Raw genomic sequence first — 20,247 nt, forward strand, 5'->3', positions numbered from 1 at the left:
TGCCAACATCTCTATCCTGATTTTACTCCTATGGTACAGGAGGCTCGTCGTAAATTTAGTGATGTCAAGAACATTCTTTTGAAGCAGGGCCTCGATTATGCAATGCTTTATCCAGCTCGTCTGCATGTGGAACATGATGGAAAATCCTGTATTTTTTGTACCGTCTCAGACATTTCGGACTTCTGCTAAACCTTGCGGTCTAAGACGCCCCTCTCCCCGGCAGACTACACCGCAACAATCGGGCTCCATCACCTCTTCCCAATTGACTTCACTAGATCAGCACAGGCTGAAATGACTGCTCTATTTTTTGTCTGTGCAATGTTCTGCCGTGACCTCTCCACCATGTCTTCAGCAGTATCACTACCTATACATATACTGTTATTTCTGTGTATATGGTTGTTATACATTTGCGAATGATTAGCTACTAACACTGCATGATTACGTTTCTTAATGGGCTCACGCCCGCTATGTTGCTACCTCACCCTCATGGTGAACACCACACTCTTGTTATAAGGTCCGTTTTGGTTTTTGGTTTGCACTTTTGGGATTCGCTGGATGCCTTATAATCTGATGTGGGTTAGGCTTTTATGGTTTGAATTCTGTTTTCATTTAATTGTAAAATTTTGTTTCCCTGCTGTGACACATCCTAAGACATGCACACTTTCATTTCCAATGTGTCCACTTGCACTGCCCCTGCACTACTGTCATGATGCCCACTCTAACAAATATGACACTCAACCTCTTCTTTATTACCTGGAACACCTATTGAATTAAAACCCTAGAAAGGGGAAACAGTAACTGGCGTACCTGAACAGACATGGTGTCCAGATTGCCTTTCTGCAAGAGACTCATTTACCACCTACTATCGATTCTTATGCTAAAACCTGGGGAACTCCCCTCTATTTCTCATGTTACATTTTGTATTCGTGAGGCAGGTGCATACTCATACACAAAAGCGTCCCTTTCATTTTCCAAACAAGTCATTTAGATCCAAACGGCCGGCACGCATTCCTTCAGGGTATTCTAGCAGACAAAAGTGTCCTGTTGCTGAATATTTATGCCCCCAATGCGGATCCTGATTTTTTCACGATCTTTTTGCTCACATGGGACACCTTGATGTAGACTATGTGATAATGGTTGGGAATCTCAATATGCCATTGTGCTCCCACACTGACTCTACCAGCACACAACCCATTGGTAATCCCAAGGCTTGGAACGTGTTCCATCACATCATGGACACGTGCGCATTGCGACGCCTGGGGCACCAGTTACCCCATCACCCCAGTTTTACTTTATATTCAGCCCCTCATTCCGTCTGGACTATTGGTTTCTTTTGACTAATGTATACTTCTGGGAGACAGAGATCTTGGTAGTGCCGTGTAGCCCAGAGCTTCTTCAAATGCGGGTCTCATATGGTTGCGGTTCAGAGCACATCTGGAGATTCCGTGGTGAGGCCCTCTGTGATCCAATGTTCCGTGGTGAAGTTCTTGCTGCCATAACCAAATACTTTGAGCTGAAGGCGAGCTTGGTTGCGATGCAGGCTACCCTCTGGGAGGTCTTCAAGGCCTTCGTACACGGAGTATGTATCTCCAAACATGCTCGAATCCTTTTGTGATATTCAGACTCAACTGCACCATATCAAGACTCGCCTTCGGGACATGGACGAGGCCACTGCGTGGGCATAGACTCTTGTCTCCATTAACGATCTGCATTGTTGATGGAATTTCGCAATCTCTCTGATAGAGGGATTACATACATGGGGAAGCATGACATGGCCTGCTGGTATGGGGAAGGTGAGCACTACTTTTGTGACCTAACCACCTGCACAACTACATTACAGAGCTGCTGTCGGACTCCAGGCTACGTATTCTGGGTTGAGAGGGAGTTATGGCTGAATTCCAACAGTATTATAAGCGCCTTTATGCTTCACGCATACCGGATGTCCCCTCTGAAGTTCCTACATACCTTGAGGAGGTATTGATGGTCTGGCTTGCGGGCGGCCAACTTCAGTTCCTTGCTGAGCCAATTACCATTGAGGAAACTGTACAAGCTATCGAAGCCCTTGATGGCTCTAAGGCATCTGCTTTGGATGGCCTTCCTGGAGCCTTCTATAAAGCCTTTAAAAAACAAGTGGCTCCCCACCTTTTGGCACTGTACAATAAGTCACTAGCCGCTGGCGCCCTGCCTCTGTCATTACGAGAGGCTGTCCTTGTCCTCCTGTTAGAACTGGGGAAAAGACCTTCATTTATGTTTCTCCTACTGCTCTCTATTTCTCCTGAATCTCGACAACAAAATCTTAGCTAAGGTTCTTGCCACCAGACCATCTCTTTTAATGGAACAGATCATTCCCTCTGTGCAAACTGGCTTTGTTATGTTATGTTATGTTATGCACTTTTGTATTGCGCACAGCTGCCCCAGCTAAGGGGCGTCCTGGCGCATGGCAGGCAATGTGCAACAGATAGCAGAGACACAACACAGATAAAAGATCTATTTAAAAAGAAACGTTTTCAGAGCTTTGCGAAAGGCCAAGAGGTCAGTCAGTAGCCGCAAGTCCACTGGGAGGGAATTCCAGAGTTCAGCCGCCCTCACCCGAAAAGAGCGACCACCAGCCCGACACAACCTGTATCGGGGGACCACCGCGAGCGCTTGGCTTCCCGATCTCAAAGCGCGGGAAGGAACATACCACGACAGGAGGTCAGCAAGAATTGGCGGACCTACTCCCCTCAAGATCTTAAACGCCAAGCACAACACCTTGAACTGGATGCGTGATTTAATGGGGAGCCAATGCAAGGATCTCAAAACACCTGAGACAGAGCTCCTTCGGGGTAAGCCTACAATGGCTCTAGCCGCGGCATTCTGCACTCGTTGAAGGCGGGTAGTCTCCGCCACGTTGGTCCCTACCAAAAGCGAGCTGGCATAGTCCAGGCGAGATAATACCGTGGCCTGGACTATCAGCTGCCTGGTACCACGGTCAAAGAACTTAAGAATGGGCCTCAGCGACCGCAAGATGCCAAGACAGCCGGCCGCGATTTTCTTCGAGTGGCCCTCGTAACTGAGAGCGGGATCCATCCACACTCCCAGATTCCTAAGTTCAGTGACCGGGAGAGGGACCGGCCCCAGTTCAATGGGCCACCACTTGTCCCCCCACAGTTCCGCCTTCCTGCCAACGATCATGATCTCGGTTTTCTTCGCGTTGAGCTGGAGACAGTTGTTCTTCATCCAGCTTGCCACCGCCCTAAGTCCACTCTGAAACCTGGGGGCATCCCGATCCGCATCCCCGCTGATAGTCACCGCTAGCTGAGTATCGTCAGCATACGAGACCATAGTCATGTCCCATTGCTTGACGATCTCAGCCAGCGGTCTCACATACAGATTGAAAAGCGTGGGACTCAGCGAGGAGCCTTGCGGGACCCCCTGTCTCAGAGGAAGGAATTGGGACTGGTACGGTGGCAACGCAACGCTAAAGAAACGATCGTTCAGGAAAGAGCGAAACCACTGGAGGGCAGAGCCACCCAGCCCGACCTCCTCCAGGCGATGCAGCAGGATAGGATGGGACACGGTGTCGAACGCGGCGCTCAGATCTAATAAGACGAGCGCCGCTGTCTGCCCCGCATCCATCACTGTGCGTAGGTGTTCAGCCATGGAGAGAAGGGCAGACTCCGTGCTGTGACCAGCACGGAAGCCATTTTGGGTGGGATCCAAGATGTTAAACTGGATGAGGTGGGCCGAGAGAACTTTGTTGACATGGGCCTCCATTACTTTGGAAGGCCAGGGAAGCAAAGAGATAGGCCGATAGTTTTCAGGCTTGTCTGGGTCCAGTGAGGGCTTCTTTAGGATGGGGGAAACCATCGCCCGCTTCCAGCTACGGGGGACCGTGCCCGACTCCAACGAGATGTTGATCAGGGAGTGTACCACGGTCCGACCCACGAACGACTCATCTCTAAAGAGAGCCGAACTGAGAGGGTCGGCGGGGGACCCAGATTTCACCTGCTTTGCCAAGATGTGAAACCCTTCCAATGTCAACAGGGGAAGCGAGTGCAGGGCTGTGTCTCCACAGATGGAAATCGGAGATTCAGCTGGGGGGTCCTGTGGATGGAAAGGTCATATAGATGTTTTGGACCTTTTCCTGAAAGAACACCGCAAGAGCCTCACAATGAGCAGTAGAGCCCGTCGTCGGAGCATCGGGGCGCTTAGCTAGAAGATCCTTCATCAATTTGAAAATAGTTTTCGAGGGGTTAGAGCTGTTGCCGACTTCGGCAGTATAATACAATGCCCGAGCGCGGCACACAGCCCGATGGTATACTTTGACGGAGGCGAGATAGATAGCTTTTTTCCCCGAATCGTACGCCTTCCGCCAAGCCCTCTCTGCGCGCCTGCAACTGCCCTTGAGCGCACGTAGGGCGCCATCGTACCATGGGCTAGATTCTCTGGCACTGGTCTTACAGGCGGTGAGTGGAATGAGCGCATCTAGCGCTTTGGAGATCCACGCGCAGAACCCATCGTAACCTGAATCAACAGTTACAAACGGATCTAATGGCTCTGCAGCGAGGACACGGTGCAGATCTTCCAACCGTAATTTGCCCCAATGCCGCCTTACGATCAGCTTAGCAGGAGGGATGACAGTCCTACCTGATAAAGGGGTACTAATGGCGACCAAAGAGTGATCAGTCCAACCCAGGGGCGAGACGGCAGTGACAGCAGCATCTGTCAAATTAGAGAAAAAGGGATCTAGCGTGTGGCCACCGATGTGGGTGGGCTGCTGAACAAGCTGCAGCAACTGTAAGGCCTCCAAATCTGTGAGAATGCCACTGACCGCAGGTCCCTTATTTATCTACTTCTCTCAACCTACTCACGATCTTTTCTGTCCTTAATAAGATATCTCCATCTGTTCCCGCAGTCGTAGCCCTCTTGGATGCTGATAAAGCATTAAATTCCCTAGAATGGTCCTTCCTTAAATCAGTTCTCAGTAAACTGGGAATCCCTACCATTTTCATTTCCTTAATCATGCTCCTGTACCCTCACCCTGTGGCCCATATCCGTGTCAATGGTTCGCTCTGTGAAACGTTCCCCATTATGAGAGGGACCAGGCATGGTTTCCCTCGGACTCCCCTTCTCTTCATCATTGCTATGGATCCATTGGTCCGCTATATGCTGGACCGCTATCAACACCAAGGCCTCCAACTAACCCACAGCCCGCTTCTGCTTCCTTTGTATGCAGAGTACATCTTTCTCTCTGTCCGCCATCCATCAATGAACCTATCCCCACTGATGCAGGAGATTGTCCGCTTCAGCAATCTATCCAGGCTCTGCATTAACTGGGCTAAATCTGAACGGTTTCCATTGACAGATGCTGCACCGCTCACGCCTGCGGAATCCATTTACTTGGGCAACAGATGGCACCAAATACTTAGGCATATGGCTTCATAAAGACAAAGATCAATTACTGCAACTTAACTATAGCCCGGCGGTGGCAGACCTCACATCTGAAGCCGTCTGTTGGATTAAACTTCCCCTCTTTATGGCCGGATGCATGGCCATCATTAAAATGGTCATACTGCCTCGTTTCCTATACCTATTCTTAAACATTCCTATTCCATTGCCCCAGCCTTTTTTCCAGTCCCTGTGGAGCCTCCTTTTGCGCCTGGTGTGACCTGGGTGTCGCTTGTGTGTCTGTTGGGATGCCCTCACTCTTCCTTAAGAGCGTGGAGGGCTTGGGGTTTGAGACCTCTAGTTCTATCACCTTGTCACTCAATGCCAATACTCTCATCACTGGTACCACCCGGATGCCCACATTCCATATCGGAACGAGATCAGGTAGGTGACTCCCCACACTCTTTACTATTTGCGAGGGGCATCCCGCTGGACACCAATGACATCCAAACTGTGTCCAGGACTTGCTGGGCTTGGTGAAGGCTGCAGCAGGCACTAGGTGGGGGCCGCTATACTTTCACTCCATGATAATCCTTGGCTTCCGCATAAAGGAGAAAAATTGGAACAGCGTGTTCTTTGCCGTCACAACCTGCTCGCTTTGGGAGATTTATTCCCAGACAGCCTTGTTGTACAGCCAACCAAAGCCCCCCTTGCATAATCCACCCTTTATGGACCATTTATTATTCGAAGTCTCCACAATACATTAAGGTCCCTGCTTCCCTCCTACCCACTGTCCTCTGACTACTTCCCCCCTTTGACGCTCGTGGTGTCAGATGAGGATTGCAACTGCTTGGTCTCAAGACTGTACCATATGTGCATGACCCTTAAACCTGACACCACCACAAGATCACAGATCAGACGTGGTCATGCTGCTGCTCCCAGATTCAAAGCATCTTGACCAACCATAGGCACAAATTGCTACATTTTAAATCCATTCATCATATCGGTCTCTCACTCTCCAACATTACTAAATTTGATCCTACTAGGCCTGACGTGTGTACTAAATGCCATGCCTCAGGGGTGGATTTTGCACATTTAAAGTGGACGTGTCTAGTGATACATGCATACTAGACCTCTGTTTTTTTACATTAGTCACTGCTATGACTGACATAGCACTTTCCCCTGATCCCCTCCTCGCCTTTTTAGGGCACACCAGAGATATACCACGCTGCTTCGTTTCCATGGCTGTTCTCTTAGCCAAGCCGGAAATAGTGCTCCAATGGGGCAGTAATTAAGTCCCCTTCTCCTTTGATTGGCTCAAAAGCATGTCATTCTGAGATAATGTCAGCGAGGATTATGCCCTTCTTCAGCCCAACACGTCCTGCCCTAGAGATCTGTCAACCACTGCACGAGTACCTGCGCACCCTGGTACTACCTCTTAACACTCTTTCCTTCTTCCCTTTCATAATTGTCTTATCTTTGTCTCCCAAATCTATACCCCCTAGCATTTGATTTATTGATTTAGCTGACCCACATCTTCCATTTTATCTTTTTGTATATCATATTGATTGTCTCCATGCTATTGTGTAGATATTTTTTAGCGATGCTATTCACAGCAGTTTATCACTGTTGAACCGTTTGTTTTTATTTGGAAAATCAATAAATACATTATTAAAAAAAGAAGAAATTTTCATAATATGAATATAATTGATGCCTGCAAATTATACATAGATCACTGGCTGCAACACTATGAATATATCTGAGGCTTTCACACAGGGCATTTATTGGAGGGATAGAAACTGTGCATATGCTAGGGGCCTGCATGTTATGTCAGGCCTATGACATATGCACATTAAATACATATATTCCCTGTAAAAAATACATTATAGAAATAACTAAAAAGTATTCCTTGCTATGAGGGAGAAAGCCGTACTGACAGTCATATTGAAATAAGTATGACATACACTATATGGAATCAATACAATGTATTAGTCTTTAAATGATGCTAGATTTTCATTTTGTACATTTACTTGTTTAACTGCTGCCATTTGAACTGCAGAAAACGGTCACATTCTATCACTGACATACATCTCAGACAACATTCAGATGTCCGCAAGACATCCTATATCAAGCCAAACTTGAAGAAAGAAAACCTCACTCCAGCAGAACCGATGAACTAACGACCAATTTCCAATGAATGATCCGACATTCACCCAGGTCTTCAACAAAGAAAACAAGCATTGGCATAGCCAATAGGTCTCGCCTTTGGGACCTTATAAGTGTTTAGCCATGCAACATTTGCATAACTAAATACTTATAAGGTCCCAAAAGCGAGACCTATTGACTATGCCAAGCGGCCGTGCGGTCACGAAAGTGATCGCGATCAAACATCAAAGCGGCCGCGAAAGTGAAAGTAATCGCGGTAAAGCGCGGCGTGCGCGCCCGCGCACATGCACTGTAGCTCTAGGCTGGCCTGGTAGCACTTTTTGGAGCCCTCTCAATAAGTCTCGCCAGACCAGCGCATGCGCTGGGTCAGGCGAGTCCTAAAAACAGTACATGACCCCCCCACCATTTTTCCGAGTCTAGAAGACCTCCAGAACCCAACAGATCAAGTATCCATGAGATTCTACCATACACTTCAATTCTGTTCAGCACCGACTCTGGTGTGTTGCAGATTGCATCATCTCTCTACTCCTCTTCAGTGCTTATTCCTCACTTTGCTAAGGGAACTTATGTCCTTCAAAGCAGCTTTACGCAGATGAGACTCAGATCATTCTCAACCTCGAAAACCTAATGCTATAGTTAGACTGCTCCGGCTGGAACCACTGCTTTAGAGTCACAGACCAATAGATTTTAATTAAAGGCCTCAAACTTAACTCATAAATCGTGATGCAGGAACTGGGAGAATTGCTTTCAGACAGCTCTCCGGCAGCAGTCCGATCCCTAGCGCTGCAAATGAATCATGTAACCAGCAGTGCCTTTCTGGCTATGCTAAAACTTGACTGCATTTTCCGTCTTCTAGATTTCGCCTTTAAGGTTCAGAATTTAAAATGCACCAGCTAAAAGCTACAATCCCTATGCAACTACTTCACTCAATAGCATTGCAAGTGCTTCAATGGCTACCCCAAGATGAGAGTCACATTCTTCATGGCACTCTGCTTTGCTCACAAGACCATCGAGGGCACAGCACCATCCTTCATAGAAGTGAATCCTTAGTGATACATGAAAATAAGGAATCTGCAGTCTAGACGAGCACCACCATTCAACAATACAAGCATCAGTAGGACATCTTTGTTTATTCAGACCACTGCAGTTCCGCATGGCAGTGGTGTTGTTTGTGAGCACCAGCCTTCCCTTAATGGAAGGAAGAAAGGCCTTTAATTCCAGTCAGATCACCCTCCATCGCAGCAGGTTGATGTGGAGCTGAGACTTTACCGGAGAATAGAGACATCTGATTTCAACGTCTCCCAGATGGATGTTCCATCCCTAGAGCGATACATCTGTCACCACTGTGAGCTCTGGGTGGGGAAGGGAGGGAGGTCTGCCACTGACCCAATTGCGATTCATCAGCCACTACTGCAGATCTTTTACAGTTCCCACCAGCAGCGGCTCATCCATTAAGGCGCTGGAGCTTTGCCCCACTGCTCTCAGCAGTGCAAACAGGAAGAATAAAATGATAATAAAACAATGTTATTATCATTTTATTTTTCAGCAATGAGGTAGTCTGGAGCGGGGCTGGGCTGGGCTGGGCTAAGCTATAGTGATGGAGCAGGGAGGAAGAGTAGTGGGCACCATAAGTGCGCTTGACGGTTTGGGTGGAGAACAGTGCCAGACTTCCATACACTGTCTGAGTGGCAAACCAGGCTGCTGAGACCTATCACAATGCTGCTGTCATGCTGGTAAATACTCCGGCCATGACCGCAGCGTCATGATTGGCTTAGGGGAGTCTGAGAGCCTGTGTGCTGCCGGAAGTCGACAAAAACAGAAGAGGACGGAAGGGGCGGCCGGCAGGTAAGTAATCTTTTCTTTTTTATTCCCCTGCATTGCCTCACCACTTCTGTTCTCAATTGCCGCCACTGGTTCTCACAGATACCTGTTCCAGGTCTGAGAGATGCCCTGATGCTGCATCCACTGCGACTTCAGGTCCCACAACAAAGCCTGCATTTGCCAGCGGGCAGGTATGAGCAGCAGGATGCAGGAGGTCATGAGGCCCAGCAGCCGCGGAGTCAGTCGTGCCGAAATCCAGGATAGAGGCTGAAAAATCAAAATCATAGCCTGAATATACTGGAAGTGCTGTTCTGGAGGGCAGCCTCGAAACTACACTGTGTCTAGAATAGCTCCAATGAAAGGAAGCATCAGGTGTGACTTTGGCACTTTGATAGTGAACCAACGCAAATGCAAGAGGTCCACTGTAGCCTGCACCACTTGCACAACAGAGGCCCAAACTGTGTTGGGTGTATCAGCTCAAAAGGCACACAGTGTTCACTGAATGCAGTGCAAGGCTAGAAAAAAAGAATATCCTCTTGCCAAAGGTGTCCAGCCTCTTTGATTCCCTATCCAGTGGTGTGGTAGGGAATGCACGAGGGTTGACCTTGAGTGTGGAGGCCTGGACACCTGAAATCTGGGGTGGGGTGGGGTGCTGGGTGAGGAAAGCTGGGTCCCCAGGAGAGGGACACTGGCGGCAGGCAATTGTCCTTTGCACAGGTGCCCCTGTGCAGGGCTTGGCTCATTTCCCAAGCAGCACATCAGTGAGGGCTTCATTTAACAGAAAGAGTGGTTCTATGGGGGCAACTCCTTGGTGAAGCACCTCCGTCAAGACGCTCGTCTTGACTGCTACCAAGGGCAATATAAGGTCCAGGAACTCTGCAACCCTCCTCACCACCTTAGCAAATGAGGCCCCATCATTTGTAGCCATCATAGAAGAGACCATGTCAGTGTCTGGGCAGATGTCCACACTACTGGCATGTGCCAGTTCCTCATACCAGTTGTCTTCAGCCTCATCAAGGGGGATGACCTATCCATAAAGATCCTCAGATCCTCCTTAATTATTCTCATCCCCAATTCTTATCGAAAAAATAAGGACCTGGCTTTGACTCAGTAGGTCGAGTTCTGGCTGGTGCCAGAGTCACGTGACAATGGTCCGGCTCCGTATCAGAGTCAGGTTTAAGTATGGAGTCCCATGGCTGCGGCAGAAACAACATTGCAGGAACATTCCCCGGTGAAGGTCGTGGTCTCACAATCAGAGTTTTTCCGTATCCTTAACCCGATCCATGAGAAGACCCGCAGACTGAAATCCAGTGGGGGCACCTCCCCGAAGACTTAGAGCATGGTGAAGAGAACCTAGACAGACTCCACAAACAGACTTGGGAACTTACTCGTGACCAGGCCTGGAACATCATGGACGCGACCGGCGTTGGGCTAATAGGCACAACAGGGATTGAGCCTTCATCACCTTGGGGTTCATGGCATGGCAGTCCTGGTCTGGCCCCAAGCATCAAAAACAAACCAGGTGGGAGTCTTGACCCACAAGGTTTGAACTCCACCGTTTTTTGGGGGGACATCCCTACACACATTGTGAGACAAAGTCTTGAAAAAGACTTGACAAAACATCGAAAAAGGGTTGTGCAAAAAGTGGACAGAGGTAGCTATCTCCCGATCTGCGCTGACTGGCGTGAAAAGATAAGAACTTCCAGTGCAGGCGCCGCCATGATGCCGATTGACGCCACCTACTGGTAGTTCCTTGAAGGCCTGTTTCTTCCATACGGTCAACAGTATCTTATGGTCGACTGTGTCGTAGGCAGCTGATAGGTCTAATAGTACCAGGGCTGATACCAGCCCTTGACTATCATCCCATCTTAGATCATCTAGAACAACCATTAATACAGGTTCTGTACTGTGCATGGGTTGAAATACTCCATCTGTTCAGGCTTGGACATGCAGCTGAGACATGCGTGATGCTGTGGCACACCACATGGATTCACTCCATGGGTATTTCATCAGATGTCCAACAATCCTTTGACGGCCCAAGGCTGTTTGGAGTGAAGGCAGACTTGTCCCTGGAAAGATTTAAAAACAGCAGAGTCAACTCTCGCTATCTGGTCCCAACTCCAACTGTTTTGCAGACCCCAAAGCAACCCACGCAGGAGATATCAGCAGAGGCAATGTCCATACGTTCTCTCAACAGCAAGAGGCTTCCCAGTCCTTTCAGGGTAGAGACCAGGGATCCAGACAGCAGCATCCAAGGCCCCAGAGGCAACTTCCTACCCAACACTCAATACCCTTCCCGCAGTTACCATGAAACCACTTTGGCCTGGTTCAGGCAGCCAACAGTAATCAGGTGGGAGGACGTGTCAACTTTAACCTCCCAGTCCCACCTACCGGATATGCCTTCCACACCACAACACCTCCTGGAGGTCCACCTGGCCATACTCTGCAGAGAAGTTCAAGAGATTTAAGGTCTCTTGCACAAGGAAGCAAGAGAGCGGGTGCTGAAATCAGAGATCAGTGCTGGCTGTTACTCCCATTACTTCCTGGTACCGAAAAAGGATAAAGGCCCCAGCCCCATCCTCTATCTATGCCCTCTGAACCTCTTCCTCTGTAAGGACAAGTTTAAAATGCTCACCCTGGACCTAAGTGCTGTCTGCCCTGGATCCAGGAGATTGGATGAGCAGTTGGATTTGCAGGATGCCTATTTCTCCATCCTGATCCTGCAGTCCCACAAACACTACATGCAGTTTCAGGGGTGGAGGGATGAAGGCATAAGCACTTTCAGTTCACCGTCCTCCCCTTTGGTCTTACCTGTGCACCTCTGGGGTTCATAAAAGTGATGGGGGTGGTTGCAGCCCATCTGCAGAAGTTGAGACTACCAATCTTCCCTTACCTCAACGACTGGCTAAGCACCTAAGCACCCATAATTCACCCCAGAGGATGGTCGACCTGTAGACATTGTTGGGTTTTTCCATCAAAGTGCTGAAACCACAGATAGCTTCTGCTGGGTTACAGAGCTCTGCATTGTATTGGACACTTGACGCAATAAAATATGTTTCTAAAAAAAAAAACGTGCCAAAACCATTCCTGACTCTTTCACAACAATTGGAGCCATCCTGGACAGGGTACATTTCCACATACTTTGTTGAGAGGGATTCGCTCGACACAGAAGGCATTCCTCCTGACCATCAAAGGGGAACATATACAGATTCTCACGGATAACACAACCACTATATGGTATTGCAACAAGCAGGGTGGTGTGGGGTTGTGGTTCCTGTACCAGGAGGCTCTAAGTCTCTGGAAGAGGATGAACATCCAGGGCAAATCTCTGATCACCGAACACTTGGCAGGATGTTCGAATGTCAGGGTGGACAAACTCCGCCAACGTTGCCTAGCGGAGCACAAATGTCAGTAACATTCAGATGCGGCACAGGGCATCTTCAAGCACTGGAGAGAACCCTAGCTTGATCTATTCAGTACTGCAAAGTTTCTGTTTTGTGCATTGGAGCTCCCAAGGCATTTCTCCCTTGGAAATACCATCTGCCTACATTGGGGATTGGGACTCATATATGCCTTTCTGCCCCTGCCTCTCCTACCCAGGGTGCTGAAAAAGATCAAAACAGACAGGGCCCAAGGCTTCCTAGTGGTTCCGTACTGGACAAGGTGAGTGTGGTACCAAGTACCTCTGGCCATGAACACATATCCTCCACTCCCGCTGTCCCTTTGGGAAGATCTTTTGTCGCAGCAGCAAGGCCAGGTCCTGCACTCAAGACTGCACAAATCCACCTCCCTATGTGGACATTCAACAGGGACAACTGATGGTCTTTGACCTTTCTTGCAAAGTGGTTAGTGTTATCTTGGCAGCCAGGCATCTATCCGCAGGATACTGGGAGAAGTTGGCTGTTCCTCTTACATCATGCTCTTTCTTTCCGTAGCCTTACAATGTCCTTGTTGTGGCAACAGCTAAAGGTTAACTTCGGCTTTCGCTCCATTGCCACTTCAGCCATGCCTCTTCAAGTCACCAGTTGTGATGCGGTTTTTGAAGGGGCTGATCCATATGTTCCCGCCAACATCAGTTATCATGCTGCAATGGGACCTTAGTTTGGTCCTCATGTACCAGATTTTTACTCCCTTTGAGCCCATGCACAGTTGTCCTCTCAGTCTGCTCACCATCAAGTTGGTATTTCTCATTGCCATAAAGTCTGCAAGACCAGTCAGCAAACTGCCGGCTCTGTCTGTGGTACAACCATACACCTCATTTTTGCCAGATAAGCTGGTCCTCTACACAAGAGCAGCATCCATGCCAAAGTTACTAACACCCTTCCACATAGGATGATTGATTACCGTACTGACCTTCTATGCACCGCCCGACCCCCCATGTAGGAAGAATGACTCCACTGTCTGGATCCCAAGAGGCTCTGAGTTCCCAATAAACTGAATCAGAGATTACTAACAGGATGCCAAACTTTTTTCAGTTTCCCTGGGGTGACTACAGGCAGAGCAGTGCAAAAGAGAACCATCTCCCGATGAATGGTTATGTATCACTATATGCTATGGGCTTCCTAACCTCTAAGGAAAACTTGCACGCTCATTCCACCAGAGCAAAGGCTGCTACTACTGCGCTAACCCCTTTTCACATCTCAATCCTCCCTTCTCCCCCCCAGCTCTCACCCAAGCTCCAACCCGGAATCCCATCTCAACCCCCCCTTCCTCCCAATATACACAAACTCTCCCTCTCCCCCTAGCTACTACACCCCATCCTGCCCCTGCCTACATCTCCTCACTCCCAGTCCTCCATTTCCCCTCACAAGGCCTCCCCCACCACCACAGGCTCAGTATCACCCCTATCCCCCGCCCCTCGACCGTCGCCCTCTCCGAACTCCAATCCACCTCCCCCAGTCAACTCTCACCACACCCATTCCCCTCCTCCTGCCCCAACATCATCCCCGCATGACCTCTCGCCCCCTCCCGATCCCAAACCAACCACCCCAGCCAACTCTGACCATACTTCACATCGCCTTCCTCACAGAAACTTGGCTCAAAGACCATTGAACCCCCATCCTCGACCTACTTTCCCCCCCGGTTACTCCATTATCAGGAAAGACAGATCTGAGCGAATAGGAGGTGGTCTAGCAATTATTTTTAAAAAAGAACTCCAACTCTCCCTAGCCAAGATCACGGACTACACGACCTTTGAATACCTTGGTGCAGAACCTAACAATATCTATCACCCACCTGGTGAGAAACTGCCCTTCGCAGAAGAACTATCAGACCTTCTTACGCTATCGCTACTTTCTAACTCCAAAAATCTCTTTCTTGGAGATTTAAACCTTCACTGCAACGAACACGAGGATCCCACAATCAACCTTCTCACTAGTCTTCTTCAGATTAGCGACCTCAAACAACTCTGCTACTCCCCAACCCACTCCAAAGGGGCTACTCTCTACGCTATCATCGCTAATGAGGACTTAGCATCCCTATCCAACATCATCCCCATTGATTGGTCTGACCACCACCTCATATTGTTCAAGATTTCCCCACCAACCCTGCCCGCCCCTGCTAGAAACAACAAACCACGATTACGACTAGAAATCTTAAGCAAATCCCTCCGGGTGCACTTTAGTCCAAACTCCAATCCCAACTTCGTCTCACCCCACCGTCTCTCAATGCAAATAAACTCACAGAGTACTATAATAAATCTGTCTCTGAGGTTTTAGACCAACATGCCCCTCTCAAAACTAAAACACTAAAAAAATATCCCCTCCAAATCATGGTTTCCCTCTCACCTCAACAATGAAAGACGCTCACGCAGAAAGAACATGGAGACATCAGCATTCCCCCTCCCATCTAACCCTCCGGAGAACCGCTAGATCTACCTACAAAAAACACATTTTCTCTGAAAAGGCATCTTTCTTCCACGCGCAACTCACCCGAGCAAAGAACCGACCCAGAGAACTGTTCAACATTGTTAGAAACCAAACCTACCCAGCACCCCTCAACTTGTTTGCCTCCACTAACAAATGTGAAGAAATTGTTCGATTTTTCAGCGAAAAAACTGCCAAAATTGATCAATCCTTCCAGATAACTCGGCCCCCCACCCCCCAATGTCCTCCTGATGCGACCCCAACACCACACTCCCCCCTATCTCTTCCCCCCACTCCATCCCTTTACCTCCCCTCACCTACCCTGCCCCACTAAACCTCTGCTTAAAAACAATGCCTCCTGGCATAATTTCAATCCCGTGTCAGAACTAGAAGTCTTTAACATCCTATCAAAATTAAAACCGTCATCTCACACAAAAGACCCACTGCCATCTTCCCTCGTCCATGATCTAAAGAATATCATCGTCCCTTACTGGACCAATATCATCAATTCTTCCCTTTCTACAGGGTGCGTCCCTGTTTCCCTCCAACTTGGACAAATCACACCCATCCCTAAAAACCCCAAAGCCGATCCTAATGACCCTAATAACCTCCGCTCCATCTCCAACCTCCCCCTTCTCTCCAAAGCCCTTGAAAAATGTGCCCTTCTCCAATTAGATAAACACATTGACTCTTTCAACCTACTCGACCCTCTACAATCCTGTTTCCGCAAAGGCTGCAGCACAGAAACTGCATTGCTTGATATAGTAGATGATATCCACCTCGCCCTGGATAAGGGGGAGTCCTGCCTACTCATTCTTCTCGATCTAACTGTTTCATTTGATACAGTTAACCACTCAACCTTACTTAATGCACTCCAAGATCGCTTCGGCTTAAATGGCGCTGTCCTTAACTGGTTCACCTCCTACTTCCAACACAGAACCCAACAAATTAAAATTCGAAACCACCTCTCTTGCCCCACACCTCTCCCCCTCGGTGTCCCTCAAGGATCTATTCTCTCTCCCGCTCTCTTCAACCTCTTTATGGAGCCCCTTACCCTCATACTCAAACAAGCTGGAATTAATTACCACCTGTATGCTGATGACACCCAACTGTACTATAAAATTAAATCCCACTCCGATATCTTACACCTCAACACTGCCCTAACCAAGATCCAAGCCTGGTTCTACTCCAATCACCTCAAACTCAATCCTAGCAAAACTGAGATCATTCTTTTCGCTCCTAAAAACAATCTTCTCCCCATTCAGACTTGGGTCACTGACCTTAATGCCCTAAACTGCTCTCTCTCCCTCGCTGAATCAGTAAAATATCTTGGCATCACCATCAACAATAAGCTAATGCTTAATTCCCATATAAAAAATTTGGCAAAGGGAGCACTTTTAACACTCCGACAGCTCAAAAAAATCAAACCTTTTATTCCAGCAGAAGATTTCAAATTGGTTGCTTTAATCTCCGGAACTCCCAAAATTCACCTTGCCCCCCCCCTTAAATCTGTTCTCAACCTAGCAGCTAGGCTCATAACAGACTCTAAACGCTTCGACCACATCTCACCTGCCTCCAGGCCCTTAAATGGCTTCCTATTGAGGGCCGATTCTCCTATAAAATAGCCCGCATTACGCAAAAAAAACCCTCTACCAAAATACCCCGCCTTACCTCTCACACAAACTTAACAAAGCGGGTTGCGCCCGCCCCCTGAGAACACCAACTCTCTACTGCTCATCCCCCCTCTTCTGAAAAAACAAGCCTCACAATCCCGATCCTTCTCTGGAAAGACCCCCAGCATCTGGAATGCCCTGCCTAAAAATCAACGAGAAAACCCCTCCTATCTCAATTAAAAAAAAGACCTTAAAATACACCTGCTCAACAAATACTGGGGTTCTTAATCCCTCTCTTACTGCACTTGCTACACTCGCCCTTCTCCCAAATACACACCCCCTCTCACCACACATCCCCCTCCCACCCCCTTATACCCCTTGCCTCCATCCTCTCCTCAACCCAACAACCCACATCCCACCTTACTCATGCACCCTACCTGCCAGCTTGATTCTGTCAAATGAACCTATTATATGTTTACAGTAGTATAATTTGTTAACGACATCCTTTGAGGCTATTTCTTCTTAAGCTGCCCTTTCTTTCTCTCTCTCGCCAATAGCACTATAGCACTCATTACATTTTTGCGTACCATGCTTGATTGCTACTTTTGATACAATTGTTCTGTATTCTTCTGAATATCATCCTAATAATATTAAGTGCTCTGATACCCCTGGGTGGAGCCAGCACTATATAAAACTTCAAATAAATAAATAACAGTGTCCCAGCTCTGGACATTTGCCAGGCAGCTATGTGGGCATCCCTCCACACATTTATGAAGCATTACTGCCTAGACAGCCAGGTCAGCGGGATTGGTACCATGCCAGACCTGTCCTGCAGGATTTCCTTATCCAAGATATTCCACATACTCTCTACCTGAGAGGTACTGCTTTGGAATAGTCCTACAAGATTTTCTTGTTTGTGCCATTCACAGACCTAACTCCGAAGAGGTAATGCTCTGGTATCTATTCAAAAGGTGAGGAATCTGTGGCTAGAAATCTCTATAAAGAATAAATGACTTACCTTAGGTAATAACTTTTCTGACTGAGACTCTAAATGCAGATTCCTCACTGACCCTCCCATCCTCCCTGCTCTGTGGAATGGTCTCATTCAGTCCATTAATAAGATCCCAAATCTGGAAGTCTGCAAACTAACATGCTGATTTCAAGCGCTTCTACGAGAAAAGGCATTACCAAAGGTAAGTAACTTGTTCTTCTTGCTGGCCTCAAGGTTTTCAGCCACTCCTGTCCTTTGCACCACATTTGTTTTACATAGCTCCTCAACCTTTCTACCTGGAGGCTCCATTCCTCCAGCCTCATTCTCCTCATGCATCTGGGTTTCCACCACTGGACGGCTGCGGCAGGGAGATCCCTGGATGGAGCTGGGCATAGCGCACCTCACACAGCAGCCAATCCCAGCATGCTCTTCTCTTTCAGATTATTCTTTGCAATTTGCAGCCCTGTCAAACATCAGCAGCAACTTATTTTTTAGGATCCGTAGACGCTTTTGCTTGAATTCATTAAGACTATTGTGGCATCTTATTAAGCATATGGTGGCTGTGTGGACGGGAGCTTACTCCTGACGCATACACACACACATGCCAACCCTCCTGATTCAGGTGGGAGACTATGGATGTCAAGGCTAGACTCCTGCCTCCCGATTCCTGTATGCAAAAACCCAATTCCTCGGTGGGCCCCTGCAGACAGAGACTGGTCTTGTGTGACCTGGAGTATGCAATGCCAGTAACCTGCTCCTGCAGACCAGAGAAACAACATTTTTGGCACCCTCTTTCTGCCTGCCTTAGCACTTTCTCCATGCTCCCTACAGGTAATGTAAGGTAAAAAAACAACTATATTTTCATTTAATCCCAAAACATGACAATAAACCCGATTCAGGCCTAAATAGAAGTCAATTGGAGAAATACATTCTCCCAATTATTTTTAAAAAATCTCCCACATTCCCCTTCTAAAATGTTGCTATGTATGTATACACATTGCCTAAGTGCTGGTGGCACCCTGCTCTTCTTTATTCTTTTAAAGGTTTTGCATATTCAAAATATGAATGGAATGAAAACGTATAGAGCGCATGTTCACCCAAGTAGGGAATCAGACCCAAGAAGAAAACAGACCATCCAACAAAAGCAAGCCATTGAGAACTTTTTAACAAAAAAGGAAAGTTTTTAAGGCTGATTTACTAAAAGCTAAGCAGGAACTGATCTATGTAATCCTTATGCCTATTCCAGAAAAGCGGCCCAAGATAGGAACAAGATCTACCTCCAATCCTAGATTTCTTTGGGCTGAAACCCGAAAACTCAAAATTCGAGTGAAGATGCCTGGATGAATTTATTATTTTTTTCCAATATGTTTTATTGAGTTTTTGGCAGTTATATAGCATCACATGATAATTAGTGACACTGCATGTATCATAGTTCTCAGACATACGGTATGCATCATGCATTAAAAGCACAAAAGTGAACCTCACAGGTTGTGTCTTAAATGGAAAAGGAGATGCTGAGTTAGTTGGCGCTTTCGCAGTGAGCTGGTCTTACAGTTACGTTTCCTAGGGCTCTTTGATGATGGTATTCAGCTTCTTGCAAGAGGTAGCTGTTCTCATATGTAATGGTGTTTCCATCGAGAACTTATTAAGTGTGATCCATAATAGATAAACAAAAAATTCCCCAATGGCTACAGGGTAGGGAAAGGAGAGCTCGCAATAGTGATTAAGATGGGAGTTGAGACCCTCAGTGCAGTGACTACATCTGAGTGTTACCATTATTTACCCTTCGCACTCCCTCGAGTGGGTCGTGATCAGTCGCGGAAGCGCGTCGGTGTCTGGACTGCCTGGCTTAATTTATAATGCTGAATGCACGTGACTACAGATTTTTTCAAACCATAAAAGATCTTGTACATTAAATATAAGGCTTTGAAGAAAACCTTCTCTTTAACAGGCAGCCAATGTAAAGCAATCCCAGCCTGTGAAACATGCTCAAATGTTCTCAGCCCACATGCCATTGTAACTGCTGACTTTTTAATTCTCTCAAGCTATAAGAGGATCGAGGTAGACCAAGATGAAAAGCTACTTACTTGCTGTAATCATCTTTTGGTCTTTCTCGTCGATACTACATCTAGCTGCAGATCACTCACCTGTAAAATAATTTCCCAGACAGTACCTTTCTTTGGAAGAAGGTTGATGGATGGTCAAATGATGAAATCTTGACAAAGGTGTGTAGAGATGTCCACGTAGCTGCCTTGTAGATTTCTGTGATCAGAAACTCTTCTGGCAAGTGCGATGGATGATGATTTGGCTCTGGTGAAATGAGCCCTGATCCCTTCCGTATGTTCTTTCTTAACCGGAGCAATCAGATCTTGGTGCAAAGAATAATCCATTTATCCAGCATCTGCTTCTGGGCCACTTTGAC

This window comes from Triturus cristatus, chromosome 4_1, assembly GCF_964204655.1.
Source record: "Triturus cristatus chromosome 4_1, aTriCri1.1, whole genome shotgun sequence".
NCBI classification, from domain to species: domain Eukaryota; kingdom Metazoa; phylum Chordata; class Amphibia; order Caudata; family Salamandridae; genus Triturus; species Triturus cristatus.